Below are 23,094 nucleotides of genomic sequence, written 5' to 3'. Positions count from 1 at the left end.
AAATTTTAAAAATTAATTTTTGTCAATAGAACATTTTTTAAAATCTTAAGTCATGTCACATGTAAGTGCAGTTGTGTCTCATCTGAGAATAAGGTCCTGATATTCCACAAAAAAAGTTTTCTTGGTATTTTCTGATTAGCTAATTTAGTGATTATATTGAAATATAGCATCTTAATTGTTAGCAACTTGGTTTGCTGACATTTTCAAATCATATTTCAGGACAATTATCTCAAATAGTTGTTCCCTTTTAGTGAGAAAGTTCTCACTAAAACATTTAATATTAAAAGGGTAAAAAATGCCACTATTCAAAATTACTTCTCAACTACTTGGGGAGTGATTAATAGCACTTAGCCATCATCAAAGCCATTTTAACTCATCTATCTTTCAGAATAATAGTTCAAACCTCCTTCATCAGAGTAAGCAAGAAAAAAAGACCAAATAAAACTCATATCAGACAACATTTTCTACTTGAAAACCCACAGCGAAAAATTTTGGAAGAGTAAAAGTACTGGTGCTGAAACACAGCCGTGACCCAAACAAACCCAAATACCTTCCTTGAAGAAGCTTAATTTATAGTAAATCTACGTATGTATTTATTGGTAACAATACTTCAAAGAGCTCAATGTAATAAAGAATCAACTCAATCTAGCCCTAGGGAGGCAAGGGGGGGGACAACTGAGTCTAAACTAATATGTAATCTTCGTTGTTCTTAAGAGTTTTTAAACAATAAAAATATCTATATACTCCTTTGCCCTAGCTATCAAGTTCCCTAAATATTGCTGAAACCTTCCTTTTACAACATTCCAGGATATGTTCTTATATTCTTCCTTGACATTTTCATTTTTGTCAATAATAACTACCATTTATTAAGTTCTTGCTATGTTCTGGGGACCATAAAATGTTAAGCAATTTTCAAACATTACTTCTAACAGCCTTATGAGTAAAGTACTATTAGGCCCATTTTACAGATAATGAAATTGATACCGGCCAGATGCAGTGGCGCCTACCTGCTGTAATCCCCGCACTTTGGGAGGCCAAGGTGGGCGAGTCACTTGAGGTCAGGAGTTCGAGACCAGCCTGGCCAACATGGTAAACCCACACCGCCCACCACCCCCCACCATGTCTCTACTAAAAATACAGAAATTATTCAGGCGTGGTAGGTGCCTGTAATCCCAGCTACTTGGAAGGCTGTGGCAGGAGAATTGCTTGAACCCAGGAGGCGGAGGTTGCAGTGAGATCATGCCACTGCACTCCAGCCTGGGCGACAGAGCGAGACTTTGTCGCAGGAAAAAATTAAAAAAAAAAAAAAAAAAAACCAAAAAACTGATACTAAGACAACAACTTGCCAAAGGTCGCACAGGCATCATTTGATTAAATCTAATGCCAAAGCTCTTATTTACAACATTAATGCTTACAATTTTTTTTTCTTTTTTTTTGACGGAGTCTCACTCTGTTGCCCAGGCTGGAGTACAGTTGTCGCCCAGGCTGGAGTGCAGTGGCGCAATCTCGGCTCACTGCAAGCTCCGCCTCCCGGGTTCACGCCATTCTCCTGCCTCAGCCTCTCCGAGTAGCTGGGACTACAGGCGCCCGCCACCACGCCCGGCTAATTTTTTGTATTTTTAGTAGAGACGGGGTTTCACTGTGGTCTCGATCTCCTGACCTCGTGATCCGCCCGCCTCGGCCTCCCAAAGTGCTGGGATTACAAGCGTGAGCCACCGCGCCCGGCCCGTTTTTACAACATTTAACACACTTAACTGCAACTGCTTATTTAACATCTTTTTTCCCTACTAGACTGTAAATTCCACAAGGGCAAGAACCAGGCCCCTCTTTTTCACTGCTGCATCCCCAGTGCTTAGCACAGTGCCTGCCATATACTAGGTACTCAAATATTTGTGGAGCAATTCCACTTCTGGGTATATACACAAAAGAATCGAATGCAGTGACTTGAACAGATATTTGTACACCAATGTTCCTGTCACCATTATTCATGCTTGAATAATGGCTATAATAGCCAAAAGGTATAAGTAACCCAAGCATCTGTCAACTGATGAGTAGATAAGCAAAATATAGTATATACGTACAATGGAATATGATTCACTTTTAAAAAGGAATGAATTCTGATGAACGTTACAACATGTATCACCTGGAATACATGCTAAATGAAATAGTCACAAAGAACAAATATTGTATCATTCCACTTATATGAAATACTTAAGAATAGTCAAATATAAAGAAAGTAGAACAGTGATTACCAGGGGCTGAGAAGTGGGAGGGAGCGAGGGAGGGAGGGAAGAACAGGGCCCTATTGTTTAATGGGTACAGTTTTATTATGAGATGGTAAAAAAGTTCTGGATATGAATGGTGACAATGGTTGCACAACAACGTAAATGTTCTCAGTGCCACTGAACTGTATGCTTAAAATGGCTACAATGGCAAATTTTATATATATTTTACCAAAATTAAGAAAAAAAAACTTTTGGAATGAGAAAAGTAGAATTATGAGTCGTTTTTCATATTGATAACAATTTCTCTGTAAAATATTCTCTCAAGAAGCAGAAAAATGAAGTGATTTTTATAAGATACTCATCTCCAGCATTATTCCTACCCAAGTTAGCTTTTACACAAAACTTAAAGAAACTAAAGTAGTTGCCTACACACTTATTTCACATGAAGTACAGAAGGAAAAAAGAAAAAAAAGTTTTCCTTTTCAAAATAGACTCCAGAAATTCCAATCACATTTTTCAGAGCTATTTTGAAGAGGACATCAAATTGCAGTATTGCATTATCCTAATACTATTTGCATATTTAAGTACAATCAATTCTTTGATCAGCCACACTAATACCAATGTTGCATGTAAAATAATTCCAATACAATTCTATTTGACTTTGTAGAATTCAATAAAGCCAAATATGCCCTCCCTTCCTGTCCCTGACCACTTCCCAGCTTAAACCTATTATTTGTAACCTGGGACCCAGTGTGGGAGAAGAACCCAATTCCCATGAGATGTGACAAAGAAAACAATCTACATAAGGATAATTGATTATATCAGCTTTAAAGATAATTTTAACTTGACATAATTGGAAGAACAGTTTTTATACTGTATACAATTTAAAAGCATCTCCCAGATGGGAGAACATGCCATCTGGATTCTTTTCAAATTTGAGATGCTTATGGATTGTATGCTATATTATCCTAAATTTTCTCCTACCTCTTTGACCACTCTTATCAGTGATCCTACTTCTTCCTCCTGCCAAGTTAAGCATGATGTTTTCACCTCTGACCCTCCAGCTCTTTAATTCTAAGTACTCCCACCAAAAGCCAATGTACACTATGCATAATGATCCCAAAAAAATCTCCTGCTCTTATCTCTGCTGAACCACAGTTATATAATATCAACTTAAGGTTGAAGTATCTAAAATCCAATGTCTCTTTCTCTCCAAAATCAGCTTGCATTTGGATGCAAGAGTACAGTAAAATATTATTACTACTATGTTCCAACTACATACATTATTGCAAGAAATGTTTTGAGAAGCAGAAACAAAGAAAAGGGTATGCATTCCAAGACGTCAGAAAAAACTATGTGCTATCAAAATATTAAATATTAACCAAAATGTAATTATTGAAAGTTTCAGTACAACGCATTTTAAAAATATACACACACATGTATCTATCTAGAAATGTACGTATGTTGTTATCTCCTACTGAATCATAAATGGCAAAGCCAGGATCCCCCTTTTCAAAGCTAACCCTCTGCTTCATATCAAGCTCCATGCTATGATCATCACAAATACACTATAAATGGTCACTCAAAGAATCTTTAGGCAAAATGAGGGGTTGCAAGTTAAGTAAGAAGCAGCAGCTTTAAGAGACCTGTACTAATAGATAAAAGGCTCTACAGAACCCAGAAGCTGAGCTGAAGGCATATACTCCTCCTGGAACTCAAGGCAATTCATGAGAATAGGCCTCTAAAAACTACAGGAGACTCAATTGCCTCCCAACCCCCACCCAAAACAGGCCCAAACACCTGCCACAGCATTTCACTTCTAAGGAATGCCCATTTTGGTCTGTTAAATATGAAATTAGTTTACTTCAGGATCAGCTTGCAAATAAGTCCAGTGTATCCCTGGATGCCACATAAGCATTAGCTCAACAAATATTAAATACTTACTACACTCCAAGCACTGTTGTAGGTGCTGGGGTTAAAGCAATATAAAGGCGGCTGACAAATATCCCAAATATCCTTCCTCTCACTTAACATTCTAGAGTGGGGAAAGAGACAACTCATGTAAATGTATGTTTGATGGTAATATTAAGCAAAATAAACTGAAAAAGGAGGGCTGGAAAAGCAAGGGATATTATTTTATATGAGATGGCCAAGGAACGTTCCACTGAAAGGGTAACATTTGAGCAAAATATCCTGGAGAGATGAGTAACCAAGCCAGGCAGAGGGATCAACAAGTACAAAGGCCACAAACTAAAAACCTATTTGAGCAAATTACTGAATTTCTTTAGGTTCAGTTTTCTCATCCATAAAATGGGTATAATATCCCCTATCATGTAATAACTAAAGGTAGTATATTACCTCAAGTATCTGACACATGGAATGTACTCAACAAATGGAATTACTAAGCTATCTGGGGGGCCTATCATGCCAGCAAAACCCTCAGCCTATTATCTGGCACACAGAAAAATCCCAGAAAAAGTACAGGTTGAGTATCCCTTATCCAAAATGCTTGGGACCAAAAGTGTTTCAAATATAAATATTCCAAAATTCAAATATTAATATTGTTTGGATTTGGGATTATTTGTATTATACTTACCAGTTGAGCATCCCATATCCAAAATGTTCCAATGAACATTTCTTTGGAGCATCACATGGGTGCTTAAAAGGTTCAGATTTTGGAGGATTTTGGATTTGGGATGCTCAACCTATATTACTATATAGTCTCTATAAATAGCCTATAAGGCAAATAGGATTACACCTACTGTACAGCTGGGAAATCTTGAGGATCAAAGATTTGTCCAATCCTCTGCTATCTCCTAAAATTCCTATAAGGATGCACAAACATACTCCACAATTAAATAGAGGACTTAAAAGTACACTGCCAAGATGAAGACACCACTCACATTATTGTCCACTGATCAGCAGTATGGTAGTGTAGCATTAAGAACTCAGGAACAGAAAACCAAACACCACATGTTCTCACTTATAAGTGGGAGCTGAATGATGAGAACACATGAACATATGGGGGGAAACAACACACACTGGGGCCTGTGGGAGTGGGGGAGAACATCAGGAAGAATAGCTAATGGAAACTGGGCTTAATACCTAGGTGATGGGATGATCTGTGCAGCAAACCACAGGTTTACCTATGTTAACAAACCTGCACATCCTGCACATGTACCTCTGAACTTAAAATAAAAGTTAAAAAAAAAAAAAAAAACTCAGTAGTGGCCAGGCAGGGTGGTTCACACCTGTAATTCCAACACTTGGGAGGCCAAAGCAGCCGGATGGCTTGAGCCCACGAGTTCAAAACCAGCCTAAGCAATATGGTAAGACCCCAACTCTGCAAAAAATATGAAAATAAGCTGGGCTTGGTGGCATGCACCTGTAGTCCCAGTTACTCAGGAGGCTGAGGTAAGAGTACTGCTTGAGCCCAGAAAGTCAAGGCTGCAGTGAGCCATGATAGTGCCACTTGCACTCCAGCCTGAGCAACAGAATGAGACCCTATCTCAAAAAAAAAAACAAACAAACAAACAAAAAAACTTGGGAACCAGATTGCCTGGGTTCACATTAAGGCTCCAACACTTCCTAAGTATGTGTGTGCTTAGAAAAAGTTTAGGCTCACTATGCCTCCGTTTCCTTACACACAAACAGAAAATAATGATAGCATTGACACCTCACAGGCTTGTAGGGATATTTAAATGGATTAATTTTTCTATTTTTTTCATTATTTTTAAAGGAAATGTTTCTGAGTCACAAAATGAATTTTTTGAAATCATTTCTATTTCAGCGCCTCACAAATAAGGTTGTCTACTGTTAGTAGTAACAGCATAAAAGTAAAATAAGGAAATCACCATCAAAACATTTCTACTTTTTATGAAGAACTATACAAACTGTAAAGATACCGGGGCGGCGGGGGGAACAGCAGAAAAGGGAGGCTAGTGGAATATGAAAACCAAAACACAAACTGGAATCATAATGCTGCCTTAGACCAGTTTACCTGAACAGATTATTCTTATTAGAATTATTGTTCTTTGGTAGGAACACTACGTATGGAGACAATGCTTTAGATTAACATTTTGTTTCAAAGTTTATTTTCTAAAAAGGTTAATTCCTTAAAATTAATTCAGATGTCACTTTACTCAAGATTAAAACAGTACAGTATAAGAAACTTTATCATCAGTACAGTGTAAGAAAATTTATCATCTCCCCGCCGCTAAGCCTTTTCTAGTTGCTACTTGATGTTTATTATAAAACATGAAACATATCACATGCAACTTCAAACATCCATCAGCTCTCAGTTAAAAATAAGCTTTTCTCCTACTTAATCCCCCAAAAGGTTCCTGACCACTATGAGAAGTTTAACTTCCTCCTCTGTCTTTTCCATTTAGAGTTCTTGTATCCTTTACATTCTCTTTCCCCAAGGAAAGTATCACTATGAAATCTATAAATCATCCCACTGGGAGGCAGTGTATCACCATGTGAGGAAGTGTTCTGGAATTAGGCAGAATTGGATTCAAAAAGTAAGCTTGGCCACTTATTAGCTGAGTGATCTTGGGCCAGTCTCTAACAATTCTGAACCTCAGTAAATGACCTCAAGAGGGTTGTTGTAAGAAACAAAAAATTAAATGTTCGGGAGCCTAGTACAACTTGTCATATAGTAAGATGCTGTAAGTGGCATCCTGTCGATACAAACTTCATCATTAATGCAAAACCAACTATGGGAAACTATTTTTCTTCCAACATGCAGCTTTTAAATATGAATACCAACAATGCAATTATAATACATTTCTTAAAAAAAATCGAAGGTTTCAATTCAATTACCATTTGAGAATCTGTATAATATATACTGCACAATCAAACAAGGATTCAAAATCAGATGAAAACAGTTCCTAGACTGAAAAGGTTAATCTTACTATAAGAGATAAATCTGGATATTTGCCAATATTGTACATTCAAATACTACATATTTATACATATATGCACATACAATTGCCTTGTTAGAAATCTTTCTTTTTTAAAATTTAATTTCATCTTTTTAAATTTTTTTAAGAGAAAGAGTCACTACTGTCACCCAGGTTGGAGTGCAGTGGCACGACCTTAGCTCACTGCAGCCTCAACCTCCTGGGCTCAAGTAATCCTCCCATCTCAGCCTCCCAAGTTGTGAGACTATAGGTGTACACTGCCATGCCTGGCTAATTTTAGAATTTTTGGTAGAGACAGGGTCTCGTTATGTTGCCCAGGTTGGTCTGGAACTCCTGGGCTCCTACCTCTGCCTCCCAAAGCGTTGGGATTATAGGTGTGAGCCACTGCTCCTCGCAGAAACCTATTTTTCCATAGTAACTTAGAAAACTGCTTCAGTCTAACTTAAAAGGATTAGGAACGAATTTCCTACTATAGGAACTTTTCTAATAAAATCCCATATTGTCCAAATGATCCCTCTGAAATTTTTAAAGTATATTCAGAACACCCAAATATAACTACTAAATATTCCTCAATGAACAGTAACACTTTATGCACTGATACTTAATCAAAACTCAAAAAGTACATATTCCGCAGGGCACGGTGGCTCATGCCTGTAATCCCAGCACTTTGGGAGGCCAAGGTGGGCAGATCACCTGAGGTTGGGAGTTCGAGACCAGCCTGACCAACATGGAGAAACCCCATCTCTACTAAAAGTACATTAGCCGGACGTGGTGGCACATGCCTGTAATCCCAGCTACTCGGGAGGCTGAGGCAGGAGAATTGCTTGAACCCAGGAGGCGGAGGTTGCGGTGAGCCGAGATCACGCCATTGCGCTCCAGCCTGGGCAACAAGAGCGAAACTCTGGCTCAAAAAAAAGTACATATACTCACAACTGGAAAAATCCATTTGTCATTGACAAGTTTGCTTTTCAAAAACATACCTTCATGCTTCTGCTTCTCTGCCAGCCATGACTACCACCACTTCCTCAATTCTCCTGCCAGGAGTAAAGTCTGAGGAATGTCTTTTGGCCTGAATGAGTGGTGGAAACAGGGAGGGACATATCCCAAAGGAAAAGTATTAGGGTTTTGCTAATATTTCCTACATTTTATCTTCTTCCTTATAATAGTGTAGAAGGGAAATTCTCAAAGGTTCATTTTCCTATCTTTAATACTATTTCTTTAGACTACAAAAAATGCCTCTATTTTAGTAAGAAGATATTAAACATGTTCTTTGTAATAACATTCTAGCCACCATAAAGTTTGCAAATTAGGTACAAGGCAGTAGACACACTGGTGAGTGCAAAAAATTATCCTTGCTTTTGAAAGTAGAAAAAGATTGGAAATCTAAGGAAAGAGGTTATCATATATCCCAATCCTGAAATGGAAATACTTCAAGTATACCAAACCTCAATCATTTTATATGATGGGTGTGTGGGTTAGTGAATGTAATGAAAATCAAATACTAGGCCGGGTGTGGTGGCTCATGCCTGTAATCCCAGCACTTTGGGAGGCCAAGGTGGGCGGATCACGACGTCAGGAATTCGAGACCAGCCTCACCAATATGGTGAAACCTCGTCTGCACTAAAAATACAAAAATTAGCCAGCCGTGGTGGCACGCACCTGTAATCCCAGCTACTCAAGAGGCTGAAGCAGGAGAATCGCCTGAACCCAGGAGGCAGAGGTTGCAGTGAGCCGAGATCGCGCCACTGCACTCCAGTCTGGGCGACAAGAGCGAGACTAAAAAAAAGGAAAAGGTCCAATTTTGAATAATAATGCATATATAAAGATGATCATGGGGCGGGCACGGTGGCTCACCCTGTAACCACACTTTGGAGACTTGGGAGGCTGAGGCAGGAGAATCACTTGAACTCGGGAGGTGGAGGTTTCAGTGAGCCAAGATTGTGCCACTACACTCCAGCCTGGCCAACAGAGTAAGGCTCTGTCTCAAAAAAGAAAAGATGATCATAGGGCTCTTTTAACTTTGTTTATTAACAACTGCCAAAGACTGAAGCATTCCAAGGTTACATTAAAGCCCTCAGTTGTTCTGTTTATTTTCTCAGTTGTTATTTTTCCCTAAAGTTTTTCAGTGCAGCCCTAATTTTTCAGTATGTCACTAATCTCACATTAGGAACACAGTGTCAAAACTGCATTGATGGCTGGTTTTAGCCCCATATTCTTTAATGTAGAGTAAACCCAATACACGGTATTTTAATAGGTATTTTTTAAACCCTTCTGTAGTGACAGTCCAACTGACTATACTCCCCTAAGGGCAGAGACTATATAATCTAGTTTACCATTGTATATCCCATCTTTCATAGGTACTTTTGTTTTGAGAGGGAGTTTCACTCGTTGTCCAGGCTGGAGTACGCGATCTTGGCTCACTGCAACCTCTGCCTCCCAGGTTCAAGCAATTCTCCTGCCTCAGCCTCCCGAATAGCTGGGACTACAGGCATGTGCCACCATGCCCAGCTAATTTTGTATTTTTAGTAGAGATGGGGTTTCTCCACGTTGCTCAGGCTAGTCTTGAATTCCTGACCTCAGGTGAAATGCCCACCTCAGCCTCCCAAAGTGCTGGGATTACAGGTGTGAGCCACCACGCCTGGTCTATATTTTTTTTTTTTTTTTGAGATAGAGTCTCACTCTGTTGCCAGGCTGGATTGCTGTGGCGCGATCTCGGCTCACTGCAATCTCAGCCTCCCGGGTTCAAGCAATACCCCTGCCTCAGCCACCCGAGTAGCTGGGACTACAGGCACGTGCCACCATGCCCGGCTAATTTTTTGTATTTTAGTAGAGACGGGGTTTCACCATGTTGGCCAGGATGGTCTCGATCTCCTGACCTCATGATCTGCCTGCCTCAGCCTCCCAAAGTGCTGGGATTACAGGCATGATGAGCCACCGCACCAGGTCCCCCATAAGTACTTTAAATACCAGCTGATTTTAACAATGAGCCCTAGAGAAACTGGTGAAATGCATGTATACAGTTTGTACATAATTTGAGAGGGTTCACAAATCGCCATCCCATCCATGGACCCCAGCTTAAAAACCAGCAATATAGTATTTAAAATCCAACTGTATTTTTTTAATTTTATTTTACTACTGTTTTTTGTTTTTTCTCTTTTGAGTGGGGGTCTAACTCTATCACCCAGGCTGGAGTACAATGTCACGATCTCAGCTCACTGCAACCTCCGCCTCCCAGGCTCAAGTGATCCTCCCACCTCTGCCTCCTGAGTAGCTGAGACCACAGGTGAGTGCCACCGCACCAGGCTGATTCAGTTCTTTTTTTTTTTTTTTTTTTTTTTGTATTTTTGGTAGAGGGGAGGTTTCACCATGTTGCCCAGACTGGTCTTGAACTCCTGAGCTCAAGTGATCCACCAGCCTCAGCCTCCCAAAGTGCTGGGAATACAGGCATGAGCCACCTAGCCCAGCCCATTAATCTTATAAAATAAATCAAATCTCTCCAAAATAATCTTTTGTCTCCCATAGTCACTACACAGGCCACAAATTCCTTCATCTGGTCAGAAATGCAGTCCCCCTTCAAGCTGTATCTTGTCTCATAATGGTTTCAATGAACTAAATAAAAGACCTTAAAACTTGGCCGGGTGCGGTGGCTCACACCTGTAATCTCAGCACTTTGGGAGGAGGCGGGCGGATCATGAGGTCAGGAGATCAAGACCATCCTGGCTAACACGGTGAAACCCCGTATCTACTAAAAATACAAAAAAATTAGCCGGTCGTGGTGGCAGGCGCCTGTAGTCCCAGCTACTGGGGAGGCTGAGGCAGGAGAGTGGCGTGAACCCACGAGGTGGAGCTTGCAGTGAGCTGAGATCGCGCCACTGCACTCCAGCCTGGGCGACAGAGCGAGACGCCATCTCAAAAAAAAAAAAAAAGACCTTACAAATTAAATGGATCTATTTAATGATAGTGACACCAACAAAACCTCCAAACGTCAACTAGCTAGGGGGAAAAAAAATACAAATTACTCAATGAACTATTAAAATAGCAAAGTATGAAAACAAAACTGGAAGTCTCCTTAAGATCAGATACTAACTACCATTCACTCCCACTCAAAGGAAAAAAAAAGATCTTAGTTTACAATATAGTTGTTTCCACAACTGTGCCAAAATCATTTCTCCACATTTGACTTCACCAGTAATATTTTTTCAGGTGACAGCACATGCATAAACAGGCCAGAAATATAAAATAGCTTTAAAAATCACAATAAAAGAGAGGTATTTTTTATGAAATGACATTATCAATCTCTACAAGACTTAACTCTCAAACTATGCTACAGAATCAGTTTACCTTCAAAAGTCTCTAAACTGGACCTTTTTCTTTCTTTTCTAGTAACACTTCTCCCTAGTCACGAAAGTATTCATCTTCTTTCTGCTGTCTTCTCAGAAAAAATTTCTACAATCCACATTTCTGCCTACGAAAATGGTAAAGGGAACCTGGATAATACGTACGGAAAACAAACTCAGATGTGGTTATCTTAGAGTTTTAACTTAGGTGGCCCTCAGGAAAGTTGCTTTTCAACATTAAGACAATATAATCACCTCAGTCTAACAGCCACTTGAAAAAAATCCAAGTGGAAATTCTCCTGGATTTTAAAAAACACTATCTTGTCCTTTTACTATTGACCATGTACCAATAAAAATTCCCCCAAAAGGGTAAAAGTAAACAAACTCCCAGAATATGGCAATTTAAAATAATTTAAATCACTTTCATTCCCACAGAAATCTCTACAGGTTTTATTTTATTTTAGAGACAGAGTCTTGCTCTGTTGCCCAGGCTGGAGTGCAGTGACGCAATCTCAGCTCACTGTAACCTCTACCCCCAGGTTCAGGCGATTCTCCTACCTCAGCCTCCCAAGAAGCTGGGATTACAGGCACATGCCACCACACCTGGCTAATTTTTATATTTTTAGTAGAGACGGGGTTTCATCATGTTGGCCAGGCTGGTCTCGAACTCCTGACCTCAGGTGATCCACCTGCCTCGGCCTCCCAAAGTGCTGGGATTACAGGCATGAGCCACCGTGCCCAGCCTCAGCAGAGGTCTTAAATCCCTTCTTACCGCTTACTAAGTGGGCAAGTTATTTGGTCTCCCTATGCTTCAGTTTCTTCTGAAAAAGAAGGCATTAATTAGGGTCATCATACATTACATCCTTTCTCTCAAACAGTCCTAGTTTCTGCTATTATCTCAGCATGCCATTCGGTGAGTGCCCCCTTTCACTCACTCTTCACTTGATCTTAGCCAAAAGGCCAAGAAGCAATCCCTTTCACGCTCAGAAGTATCCTGGCTTGAACAATAAGTCATATGGTCATCCTACCTCATAGAGTTACTAAGATAAAGTAAGCTAATACACACAAAGCATTTTTAAGAGTATCTGGCATATGGTAAGAGTTCAGTTAATATTAGTTCTTGTTAATGTTAGTCACTGTCAGTGACTTTTTATAGGTTTTGAACTGTATAATGAACAGTGCTCCCACAACATTCCTTCTTATAAATAAAATGATGCATTTAATGTCCCACATTAAATTCTTTCAAACAACTAAGCAGCACTAACTGCTTGAAATCAACACTAACCAATTTATCCCACAGCAATAGCAGTATCAACCGCATTCACATTGTATCACGAATTTTAATAGAGGCCATATTAGAGTTACTAACAGGAAAGTGACAGTGAAAAGTAAAACTTTATTTAGTGCCAAACCAAGTCCCTTAATATTCTAGCAGACTTTCTCAACCAGTGTTCCTCATGTTAACTACAGAACTCAGAAAATAACTTCACTATAGAACTCAGAAAATGACTTCAGTGACTATTCCTGAAGTCTCCCAAGAATGATACCTAACTAATATCTTTCTAGATGTGCAGGGGAGAAACTAATTTATAATATACAATGGATGCCTCGGGGAGTAATTCTGTCATGGAACACCAGTTCTTGGTTTTCTTGGAATACAAAGGGGGAAATATGGATGAAAAGACTCCTCAATGAACAAAGAGTCTAAGACTGCTGTTCATCACCTGGGAAAAAAGTATTTCCTACATGTTAAAGCTTAAAGGAATGATCAATATAAACATATTAAATTTGACTCATGGCTATGAAAAGCACAAATATATATATTTTGTTTTCCTTGTCTCCATAAATTTATCTTAGGTCATAAGTCCAACATCCAGAATTCCTTCAGATAAAAAAACACTTCAGTTACAATTAAAAAAAAAAAAAAAAAAACAGGAAGGCCGGGCGCGGTGGCTCACGCCTGTAATCCCAGCACTTTGGAGGGTGGAGATGGGTGGATCACCTGAGGTCAGGAGTTCGAGACCAGCCTGGCCAACATGGGGAAATCCCATCTCTACCAAAAATACAAAAAATTAGCCGGGCGTGGTGGTACGCGCCTGTAGTCCCAGCTACTGGGGAGGCTGAAGCAAGGGAATCGCTTGAAACTGGGAGGCGGAGGTTGCAGTGAGCCGATCGTGCCACTGCACCACAGCCTGGGCAACAAGAGCGAAACTCCGTCAAAAAAAAAACAAAAAAAACAGGATAAAGAAAACTGAGACTAAGATACCGATCACTAATGAACCTAATAACTTGGGGCCCTGATATTATGATATTATTTATCACCTGATAACAGTAAGAACAAGAAAACTTAATAGTGAAAGATGAACTAAAATAGGAAGTATAAGCAAACAGGAGATATTAACAGAATAAAAAAGAATTTTTTTTTATTAAATAACAAAAAATACCCCTAAAGAACCAGAGCACTGAATTATTAAAGATTAGCCTAAACTTTTTACTTCAAATCTAACCACTCAGTAAAACAAGCTGAAGGACTCGGGAACAATTCTCAGACACATTTAATCTCCATTTTAAATAGAGAATAATGATTTAAAAGAAAAAATATCTATGAAACCATTTCATGTATCACATGATTCCCCCCCCAAAAAAAAAATTCAAGAATACAATTCATTATCCCACAAACTTTAATAAGCATACGCAAACAAAACCAATGCTCAGATTTATTTCAACTACTTCTATTACTATTAAAAGACAATACAGGCCGGGCGCGGTGGCTCACGCTTGTAATCCCAGCACTTTGGGAGGCCGAGGCGGGAGGATCACGAGGTCAGGAGATCGAGACCACGGTGAAACCCCGTCTCTACTAAAAATACAAAAAAAAATAGCCGGGCGTGGTGGCGGGCGCCTGTAGTCCCAGCTACTTGGAGGCTGAGGCAGGAGAATGGCGTGAACCCGGGAGGCGGAGCTTGCAGTGAGCCGAGATTGTGCCACTGCACTCCAGCCTGGGCGACAGAGCGAGACTCCGTCTCAAAAAAAAAAAAAAAAAAAAAGACAATACAGACCTCAGGCAGCAACTTATCTGACTCTGGGTAAAAATCTGTATTTACCTTGCACTATACATGAAAAAGAATCTTGATTTTGTAAAATTAAAATAAGAATGCATGCTCTCTGATGACAGATAGCCCAAGACCTAAACCAGATAAGGGAAACAACTGAGTTTAACAAAAAAGCACAAAGGTTTTGAGGCCAGGCTAATCTGAGTGTGAATCCATGTGACTTGAGACAAGGCATTTACTCTCTGAGAGTAAATGTTTCCCCATATGTAAAAAGATGAGGACAACCTATCTTGCAAAGCGGTTGAGAAGATTAAACAGAAGATTAAAACAGTTACTGGCATTCAGTAGGAACTTAAATAGCAGTTAAATTAAGTTTCTTAGAATGCTTCAGGTTTCAAAAGTTATTCTTGCAAAAATGTAAATAGGACTTGTTTTTCACCCCCCTTGAACGATGTACAACAGAATTTAAACAACTTTTTGAGATAGGGTCTTACTCTGCTGCCCAGGCTGAAGTGCAAAGGCATGATCATGGCTCACTGCAGGCTCAACTTCCTGGGGCTCAAGTGATCCTCCCACCTCAGCCTCCCCAGTAACTGGGGCCACAGGCTGCACAACCATAGCCAGCTAATTTTTAAATTTTTTTGTAGAGATGGGGTCTCCCTACGTTGCCCAGGATGGTCTCAAACTCCTGGGCTCAATAGATCTTCCCACCTTGGCCTCCCAAAGTGCTGGGATTCAGAGGGTGAGTCACCACGCCCAGCCAACTTATTTCTCATAAAGAAATTTTACCTTTGAATTGTCCCTTAAGTTAGGCAGAGCTTACTGAAATCTCCCTAGTTTGCTTCATCCAGCCTAGTAATGTATTTCCCAATTAAAATACAGTCATGTGCCATATAATGACATTTTAGTCCACAACAGACTACATATAAGACAGTGGTCCCAGCTGGGCGCGGTGGCTCATGCCTGTAATCCCAGCACTTGGGGAGGCCGAGGCAGGCAGATCACGAGGTCAGGAGTTTGAGACCAGCCTGACCAATATGGTGAAAACCCGTCGCTACCAAAAATACAAAAATTACCCGGGTGTGATGGCATGCACCTGTAATCCCAGCTACTCGGGAGGCTGAGGCAGGAAAATCGCTTGACTCAGGAGGCAGAGGTTGCAGTGAGCCAAGATCTCGCCACTGCACCCCAGCCTGAGTGACAGAGGGAGACTCCACCTAAAAAAAAAAAAAAAAAAAAAGACAGTGGTCCCATAAGATTATAAGGGAGCTGCCCTATAGAGGTGTACTATTTTTTCTTTTATACCGTATTTTTATTGTATCTTTTTTGTTTTCAAACACAAATACCACTGTGTTATAACTGCCATTCAGTACAGCAACATGCTGTACAGGATTGTAGCCTAGGAGCAACAGGCCATACCATATGGCATAGATGTGTAGTAAGCTATTCCATCTAGATGTGTGTGAATACACTGTATGATGCTCACACAACAAAATCACCTAAAGATGCATTTCTCAGAAGGTATGCCCGCCGTTAAGCAATGCATGACTGTAATAAAAAAGAATAGACCGGCTGGGCACAGTGGCTCACACCTGTAATCCCAGCACTTTGGGAGGCCAAGGCAGGCGGATCACCTGAGGTCGGGAGTTCGAGACCAGCCTGACCAACATGGAAAAAACCCCGTCTCTACTAAAAATACAAAATTAGCCCGGTGTGGTGGCGGGCGCCTGTAATCCCAGCTACTCGGGAGGCTGAGGCATGAGAATCGCTTGAACCTGGGAGGCGGAGGTTGCGGTGAGCCGAGATCGCGCCATTGCACTCCAGCCTGGGCGACAGAGCGAGACTCCGTCTCAAAAAAAAAAAAAAAAAAGAATACACCATTGACATTATTCATCCTCTCTTTCTTCGGCAGAAGGAATGTAAAACAATTTCAATAATCTCTTCTTGGCCAGGCACGGTGGCTCCGCCTGTAATCCCAGCACTTTGGGAGGCTGTGGTGGGTGGATTACCTGAGGTCAGGAGTTTGAGACCACCCTGGCCAACATGGTGAAACTCTGTCTCTACTAAAAACACAAAAAATTAGCTGGGTGTGGTAGCGGACACCTGTAATCCCAACTACTGGGAGGCTGAGGCAGGAGAATTACTTGAACCCAGGAGGCAAAGGTTGCAGGGAGCCCAAGATCATGCCACTGCACTCCAGCCTGGGCAAGAAGAGCAAAACTCTGTCTCAAAAAATAAATAAATCTCTTCTTGACTTACTACAATAACCATATGTAAAGACTTCTTGGTGTCTACTGGTGAGTATCAAAAATCTATAGCAAGCATACATTAAAAACACAATTCAGGTAGCAGATTACCACGCTGCTGAAGATGCGTAGATTTTTAAAAGGCACATGAACAAAAATTAGACTCCACCAAGCAACACCATTTACACTGAAGAAATATAAAATTTGGGTAAATTAAACGTAAAGCAGGCAACTCAAGAGACTGAAAAATCAAACTGATAACTTTGCTTTCTCATATATCTGCCAATCAGAACATGCAATAACCATCATTTATGATACCCAGAAACATAAAGAATTATTACACAGGGACAGTATTGAATCACGAACTAAAGTCCTGAACATGTAGCCAATGCAGAAAAATGTAAAGAACTTTTTTTTTTTTAGACGGAGTCTCACTCTGTCGCCCAGGCTAGAGTGCAGTGGCGCGATCTCAGCTCACCGCAACCTCTGCCTCCCAGGTTCAAGCGATTCTCCTGCCTCAGCCTCCCAAGTAGCTGGGACTACAGACGTGCACCACCACGTCCAGCTAATTTTAGTATTTTTAGTAGAGATGGGGATTTCACCATGTTGGCCAGGCTGGTCTTGAACTCCTGACCTCGTGATCCGCCCGCCTCGGCCTTCCAAAGTGCTAGGATTACAGGCGTGAGCCATGGCGCCCAGCCAAAAACTTTTAAAATAGCCTATGTCTTTAAAGTTCCTTCCTTACTCTCCAACAATCACACTTCAGTATATACCGATGCCTATACCTGAAACTATCCCTCTCCCTCGCTATTCTCCTCAACTCCCAAAATGGTACTCCATTATATAGTAAACTGTACATTTTAGTTTATTTTTAATTTTTTTTGAGACAGGGTCTTGTTCTGTTGCCCAGGCTGGGTGCAGTGGCGCAATCATGGCTTACCGCAGCCTCTATGTACCGGGCTCAGGCAATCCTCCTGCCTCAGCCTCCCAAATAGCTGGGACCACAGGTGTGCACCACCCCACCTAATTTTTAAATTATCTGCAAACATGGGGTCTCCCTATGTTGCCCAGGCTGGTCTTGAACTCCCTGTGCTCAAGTGATCCTCCCACTTTGGCCTCTCAGCCTCCCAAAGTATTGGTATTACAGGTGTGAGCCACTGTGCCCCGCCGGTTTTGGTTTAAGTTCAAAAGTCAACTGGCAGCATCAAAAACTGAAGTCTGCCATCTATTATAAAGAACCCAAAGCAGAAAGATTATGCTATTCTGTTTACTACCTTCCCACATATGACTGTGGGTGGTATCAGTTAAACATGCACAATATTAAGCATTACTAAACTGCATATTTTCACATCTAACCCTAAATTCCCAAAGGAATAGATCTGAGCTTTAGCCTGTCCCCCAAGCCCATCCCATTCACTTTAATTCGTAAGTCCTCAGGTGACAGCAGAAGTCAATAAAGTTGAAAAAGAAATGTAGAATTTGATTTCATGAAAATCTTATTTGAGCATTTGGGCTTTAAAAAATCCTAACTAAATATACTTGAAAGTTACCAAACTCATCATGTGTTGGTGTAGTAGTTTAGCTATTGCCTCACCACAACAAAATAAATCTGATGCCACAATCCTTACCATCTACTAAGAATATTTGTATATGAATAAAAATTTGAAATATGTCTGGCCGGGCGCGGTGGCTCACGCTTGTAATCCCAGCACTTTGGGAGGCCGAGGCGGGCGGATCACGAGGTCAGGAGATCGAGACCACGGTGAAACCCCGTCTCTATTAAAAATACAAAAAATTAGCCGGGCGTGGTGGCGGGCGCCTGTAGTCCCAGCTACTCGGAGAGGCTGAGGCAGGAGAATGGCGTGAACCCGGGAGGCGGAGCTTGCAGTGAGCCGAGATCGCGCCACTGCACTCCAGCCTGGGCGACAGAGCAAGACTCCGTCTCAAAAAAAAAAAAAAAATTTGAAATATGTCACCTATTTTCCTTTAACATCCTTCTAAAGCTAAAATCCTGAATATGAAATACACAAACAGACTAATGATAACAGTTACAAAATGTCTGTTCCCAGATTGGGGTGAAATTTTGCTATAAATTAAATATCCATTGTTTTGGATTCCTTTCAGAACTGTGACATGTATTTTTAAAATGTTATCTCCTAGGGGGAAAAAAATAAACCTGACACTGAACAGTATAAAATTGCAAAAAAAAAAAAAAAAAAAAAAAGGCACTTACCTTAATAGAATTTAGGAGCAGTTCACAAATGCACTAATTAAGGGAGATCAAGGATTGTCATTGCAACACATTTTTACTGTTTATGGGTAATGGTCAGAATGTTAACAGAGAATATTGAAATATTTTACATATCAACTTCTAACTAGTTATATAGCACCAGATCTTTGGGGCATGGGGTGATTTAAACCATTTTAAATGTAAACACTCATTTGCATATCAGTTTAAAAAAAAACCCACTCCACCCTCTCTGCCAGTCTCTGATACACCTTAGAATACTATAGTTACTTCACAGTGGGAAGGAATAGCTAGTAACTACATTTCTTTTCCAACCCACTTCTCTACCTAGTCATTAAACACTAAATTCTCAAACTGAATTCAGCTACCTAGATCTTTCTACCAGGAATGCTCCCTATGGTAACTCAATCCCTTCCACTGTCACTTACTGCAACTGCCAAAGCCCCTCCTATCAATAGTAAATCCCTTTCATATTGACTCACTTGATGAAATAGACACTAAGCAGAATTTACAAAAATTGCAAATGGAATTTTCCTGTTTTCAAAGAATTAAAAAGGAAACTAAAAGTAGAGCACATTCAGGCTAAGTTATAAACATTTAAAGTTCAACCAATTTATAAGTATTTATGTTGCCTGTTTTATACTAGTTCCCGTTTAAACGTTTTTTTTGAAAGTTTTGCCAAGCATTGTGTAATCGCTTACACAAAGCTAAATTTCCCATGCAAGTAATTTTGACATGTAAATATAAACTTAAGTCATTACCCCCAAGACTGTAAGACAATCTGGAAATTCTTCTGCAAAAAAATTATCTTAAACTATGGAAATTTTTAACAGCACACACAAAAGTAGAGAGAATAATAGTAACAATGAGCGCTTCTGTATTCATCCAGCTACAATAATCAACTCAAGGCCACTTTTGTTTCACACCTACCTCCTACCCACTCCGTCCTCTCATTATTATCTTCAAAAAGAATTAAGAGGAAGATAGTATGTTCTCTAAGTACACTTCTACCCAAAGATAGCAAAAGTATCAAAAACTAGCAAGTTAAGAGTCAAAATCCAACAATGTAACTATACAGCCGCCTTACACAATTCCTTGGTAGGTGATAAATTTAAGAATTCAGTTAAACACAAAGATATAACCATCTTTAAGAATTTTAATGAAGTCCATAAAACCCAAAGGGCATATTTAAAATTATACCTAAAAAGACAAATAGGGAAACGTGATGAAAACGAACTTAAACATCTGCAATTAACTTACTTAACGTGGCACCTTAGTTCAAAATGAAAAAAAATCGACTATTTAACATAATGTGTCATAAAACTGCAATTCAACAACCACTTGAAAAACTGCTGAACACTTATATACCTTTAACTGGTCCTTCTGATCCCTAATTATAGATTGATATCAATGTAGAAAGAAAACCAGGCATTTTAACGTTAAGTGGTTGAAAATGTTGAAAATTAACCCCACTGTTCATCGGAAAGTATATGAGAGCAAGCCTAAACTACCTGAATTGTATGTCATTAAACAAATGCATCCACTTCCCAGAGCCTTTTTTTAACAAAATAAGTTCAGATATACCCTTAAACGCAACGCGCTAGGCTACAGACAGAATTAGGAGACCGCCTCCTGCTTTTGCTCCTAACCAATACGCAGAGAGAGAAGGTTGGCAGAAAAGTGCTGCGAGGACAGTAACAAACACCAGCAGCTCCCGAGCAGGCCCTGCTAGAGCCAGGAATGACGCACTTCGGTAACCCGACTCTTTCTCCCCTCCACCCCCGCCCCCAGCAGCGGTGCTGACACCGCCAACAGCCCGGAGTAGGAAAAAAGACAACAGAAAAAAGGCAGAGGTTGGACCGCACTAGGTTTCATCAAGAAACCTCGATTATTCCTCTTTCGACACTAACCACTAGGACTAAACAGGAAAAGAAGCTTCGTGCTTAAGCAAGTCCCATCATGGTGGTTTAAGAGTCACTAAATTAAGCTGATAATGAGTCCAATCCACAGAGACAAATACAGGGTGTGGCTGCTGTGAAATACGGCGGTCCGTGGGAGAAAAGGGGTATGGAATTTACACTCCAGTGTGAAGGGAAGATGGGGCTTTACGGTGGGAGAAGGGGGTGGCCCGCGCATTTTAAGGAACCATTGCAAACCAACACAAGCGTCTCGTTTACTTTAAATCTAACCTTACAGATCAAAAGTTTCCAATAGATATATCATATAAACTGTAAATTACCATTTAACCCAACACCATGGCCCTCAATTTAAAAACTACATCCAAGAGAAAGAAGGAGGGAGAGGGAAGAGGGGTGGTAGGCAACAACATAAAAAACATTCTAGGCCACGGAAGAGAAAGTCTCACAAACCGGATGAAACTACTAATGCAATATTAAAAATTAAATCCGAGCACTGAAGCACAAAAATCACACGATAACCCATTACAGTTAAGGATTAAAAATAAAATGACATATGCACCAAGAGGGAGCGGAAACTAAATGTCGAAAGTACAGCGGTTTATAAAAAACTAAAGGCAAAACAAGACATTCTGGCGACGGGGGGAAAAAAAAGGCCGAAATCAACAATACGTTCACAATTCTAGGCCAAAAGAAAATGGGAACGGGGCTCAAAGTTTTGCGGAACTACTTGATGCTGTTTCCCACACCTTCTCTCTCCCACGGCCCATCCGACCCTTTTCGTCCCAAAATCGCCGTCCGCAGATCTCCGGATCCAGGGGAGAAGAAAAAAGAAAGTCGACCCCGAGCAAGAATAAAAGTGTGGAGTGAAAACGCACAGGCTGCCTACCTGGGGCAAGGATCAGCTCAGTTCGTGCCTTGAGAAAGACAGTGCGGGTGGGGGTGGGAATGAAAAGCAGCACTAAAACTAAAACAAAAGTGGCGCCAAAACCCCCCAACAAACAGCCTTCCACTCCCGCCCTTCCCCCCTCCGCCCATGCCAGGCAGGCAGGGCCCCCTTCGGGGCAAGGTCTGCGCGCGGGGGCCAACACCGCCAGACCCCAGCCAATTTAGAAAATTGTTGCCCGAAGAAAACTGACCGAAGTCGGGCCTCGGAAGGGATGGAGAGATCGATGCCAATCGCCTTCCCCAGCAGTTCCCCCACCACGCGCTGGAGATGATGGGGCGGGGGAGAAGCAGAGGGGCCCGTCACATGAATGTTGTTCCCTCTCTAGGAAGGGAGGAAGAGAGGGAGGGAGGGGGGAGGGAGGGAAGGAAGGAGGGGAAGGGAGAAGGGAGGGGGCACGAGGGAGGGGTGTGATCAGAGTAGATTTTCCCTCGCCTCCCTCGGTCCGAGGCCCAAATATACACAACTGAGCCTCCTTTCTCCCCTCCCCCCTAGGTTCCCAGCACCACCATTTTGCTCTCTGCCTTCCCCTCACCGCGACACCGCGCTCTCCCCCACCCCAACCACAGCCTCCCGGCTTTCCTCCCCCGACTACGGCTCGCACCCCACCCCACCTCCAGTTCGGGCTCTCCTAGGCTTAGGAGCCTGCCGGAGAAAAGGAACCTAAATCTACTGCTACACAGAGAAGCGGAGCCTCCATCTTGCGCTGCTCCGCGTTCTCCATTTTGGGCCACCCATGGGGGGGGTCTCCGTAGAGGCCCCGAGGGAGAGTTGGGCGAGGGAAGGAAGAGAAAATCTTCAGCGAGGGTAGTCGAAAAGAAGAGCCCTGCGGTAGAAAGCCACTCTAGGAGTAGGAGGTAGGGAGGAAGGGGGGCTGGAAGTTCCTTGGAAGTGTTGGGGTAGCGACTTGTGGGGAGAAGGGAGAAAGGAGGGCTGGGGGCGCCGCGGGGGCGAGGAAGATCCTCCCGCCTGGACTCTGCCCCCCGTTCCATGGCTGCCCCCCATGGGGGCGAAGAAAACAGAGGGGAAATTCAATGGCAACAGAGTGCCCAACCTCTTTCCCTCCCAACTCCTCTCTCTCGCCCTGTTTCAACCATACACACCTCACGGTGGGCCCCGAGCCCTCCGGGTGCCCCTCCAAACTTCTAGAAGCTTCGCCTCCGCCATTTTATAACTTACCTCCCCCCTCAGCGTACAC

The 23,094-nt window shown here is 41.5% G+C and overlaps 1 protein-coding gene across 11 annotated transcripts in view; it reads right to left on the bottom strand.

Annotated features, from left to right (window-relative positions):
• STAG2 (STAG2 cohesin complex component) overlaps window positions 1-23,094 on the bottom strand; it is a 140,208-nt gene extending 117,114 nt beyond the window's left edge. For 4 of the 11 annotated variants that reach the window (XM_032757568.2, XM_032757577.2, XM_032757572.2 and 1 more), the window contains exon 1: window positions 22,090-22,241. The gene's annotated coding sequence lies outside the window, so the exon portion shown is untranslated. Of the gene's footprint in view, window positions 1-15,636; window positions 15,666-21,699; window positions 21,808-21,839; window positions 22,008-22,089; window positions 22,242-22,510; window positions 22,750-23,075 lie in introns of those variants that run through there. The other 7 variants (XM_032757574.2, XM_058441433.1, XM_032757573.2 and 4 more) reach the window with 6 other exon arrangements.

The sequence above is a fragment of the Hylobates moloch genome, unplaced genomic scaffold (assembly GCF_009828535.3).
Source record: "Hylobates moloch isolate HMO894 unplaced genomic scaffold, HMol_V3 SCAFFOLD_7, whole genome shotgun sequence".
Lineage (NCBI taxonomy): Eukaryota > Metazoa > Chordata > Mammalia > Primates > Hylobatidae > Hylobates > Hylobates moloch.
Note: the sequence above shows the minus strand (reverse complement) of the source record. Positions and strands in the feature narration are given on the sequence as shown.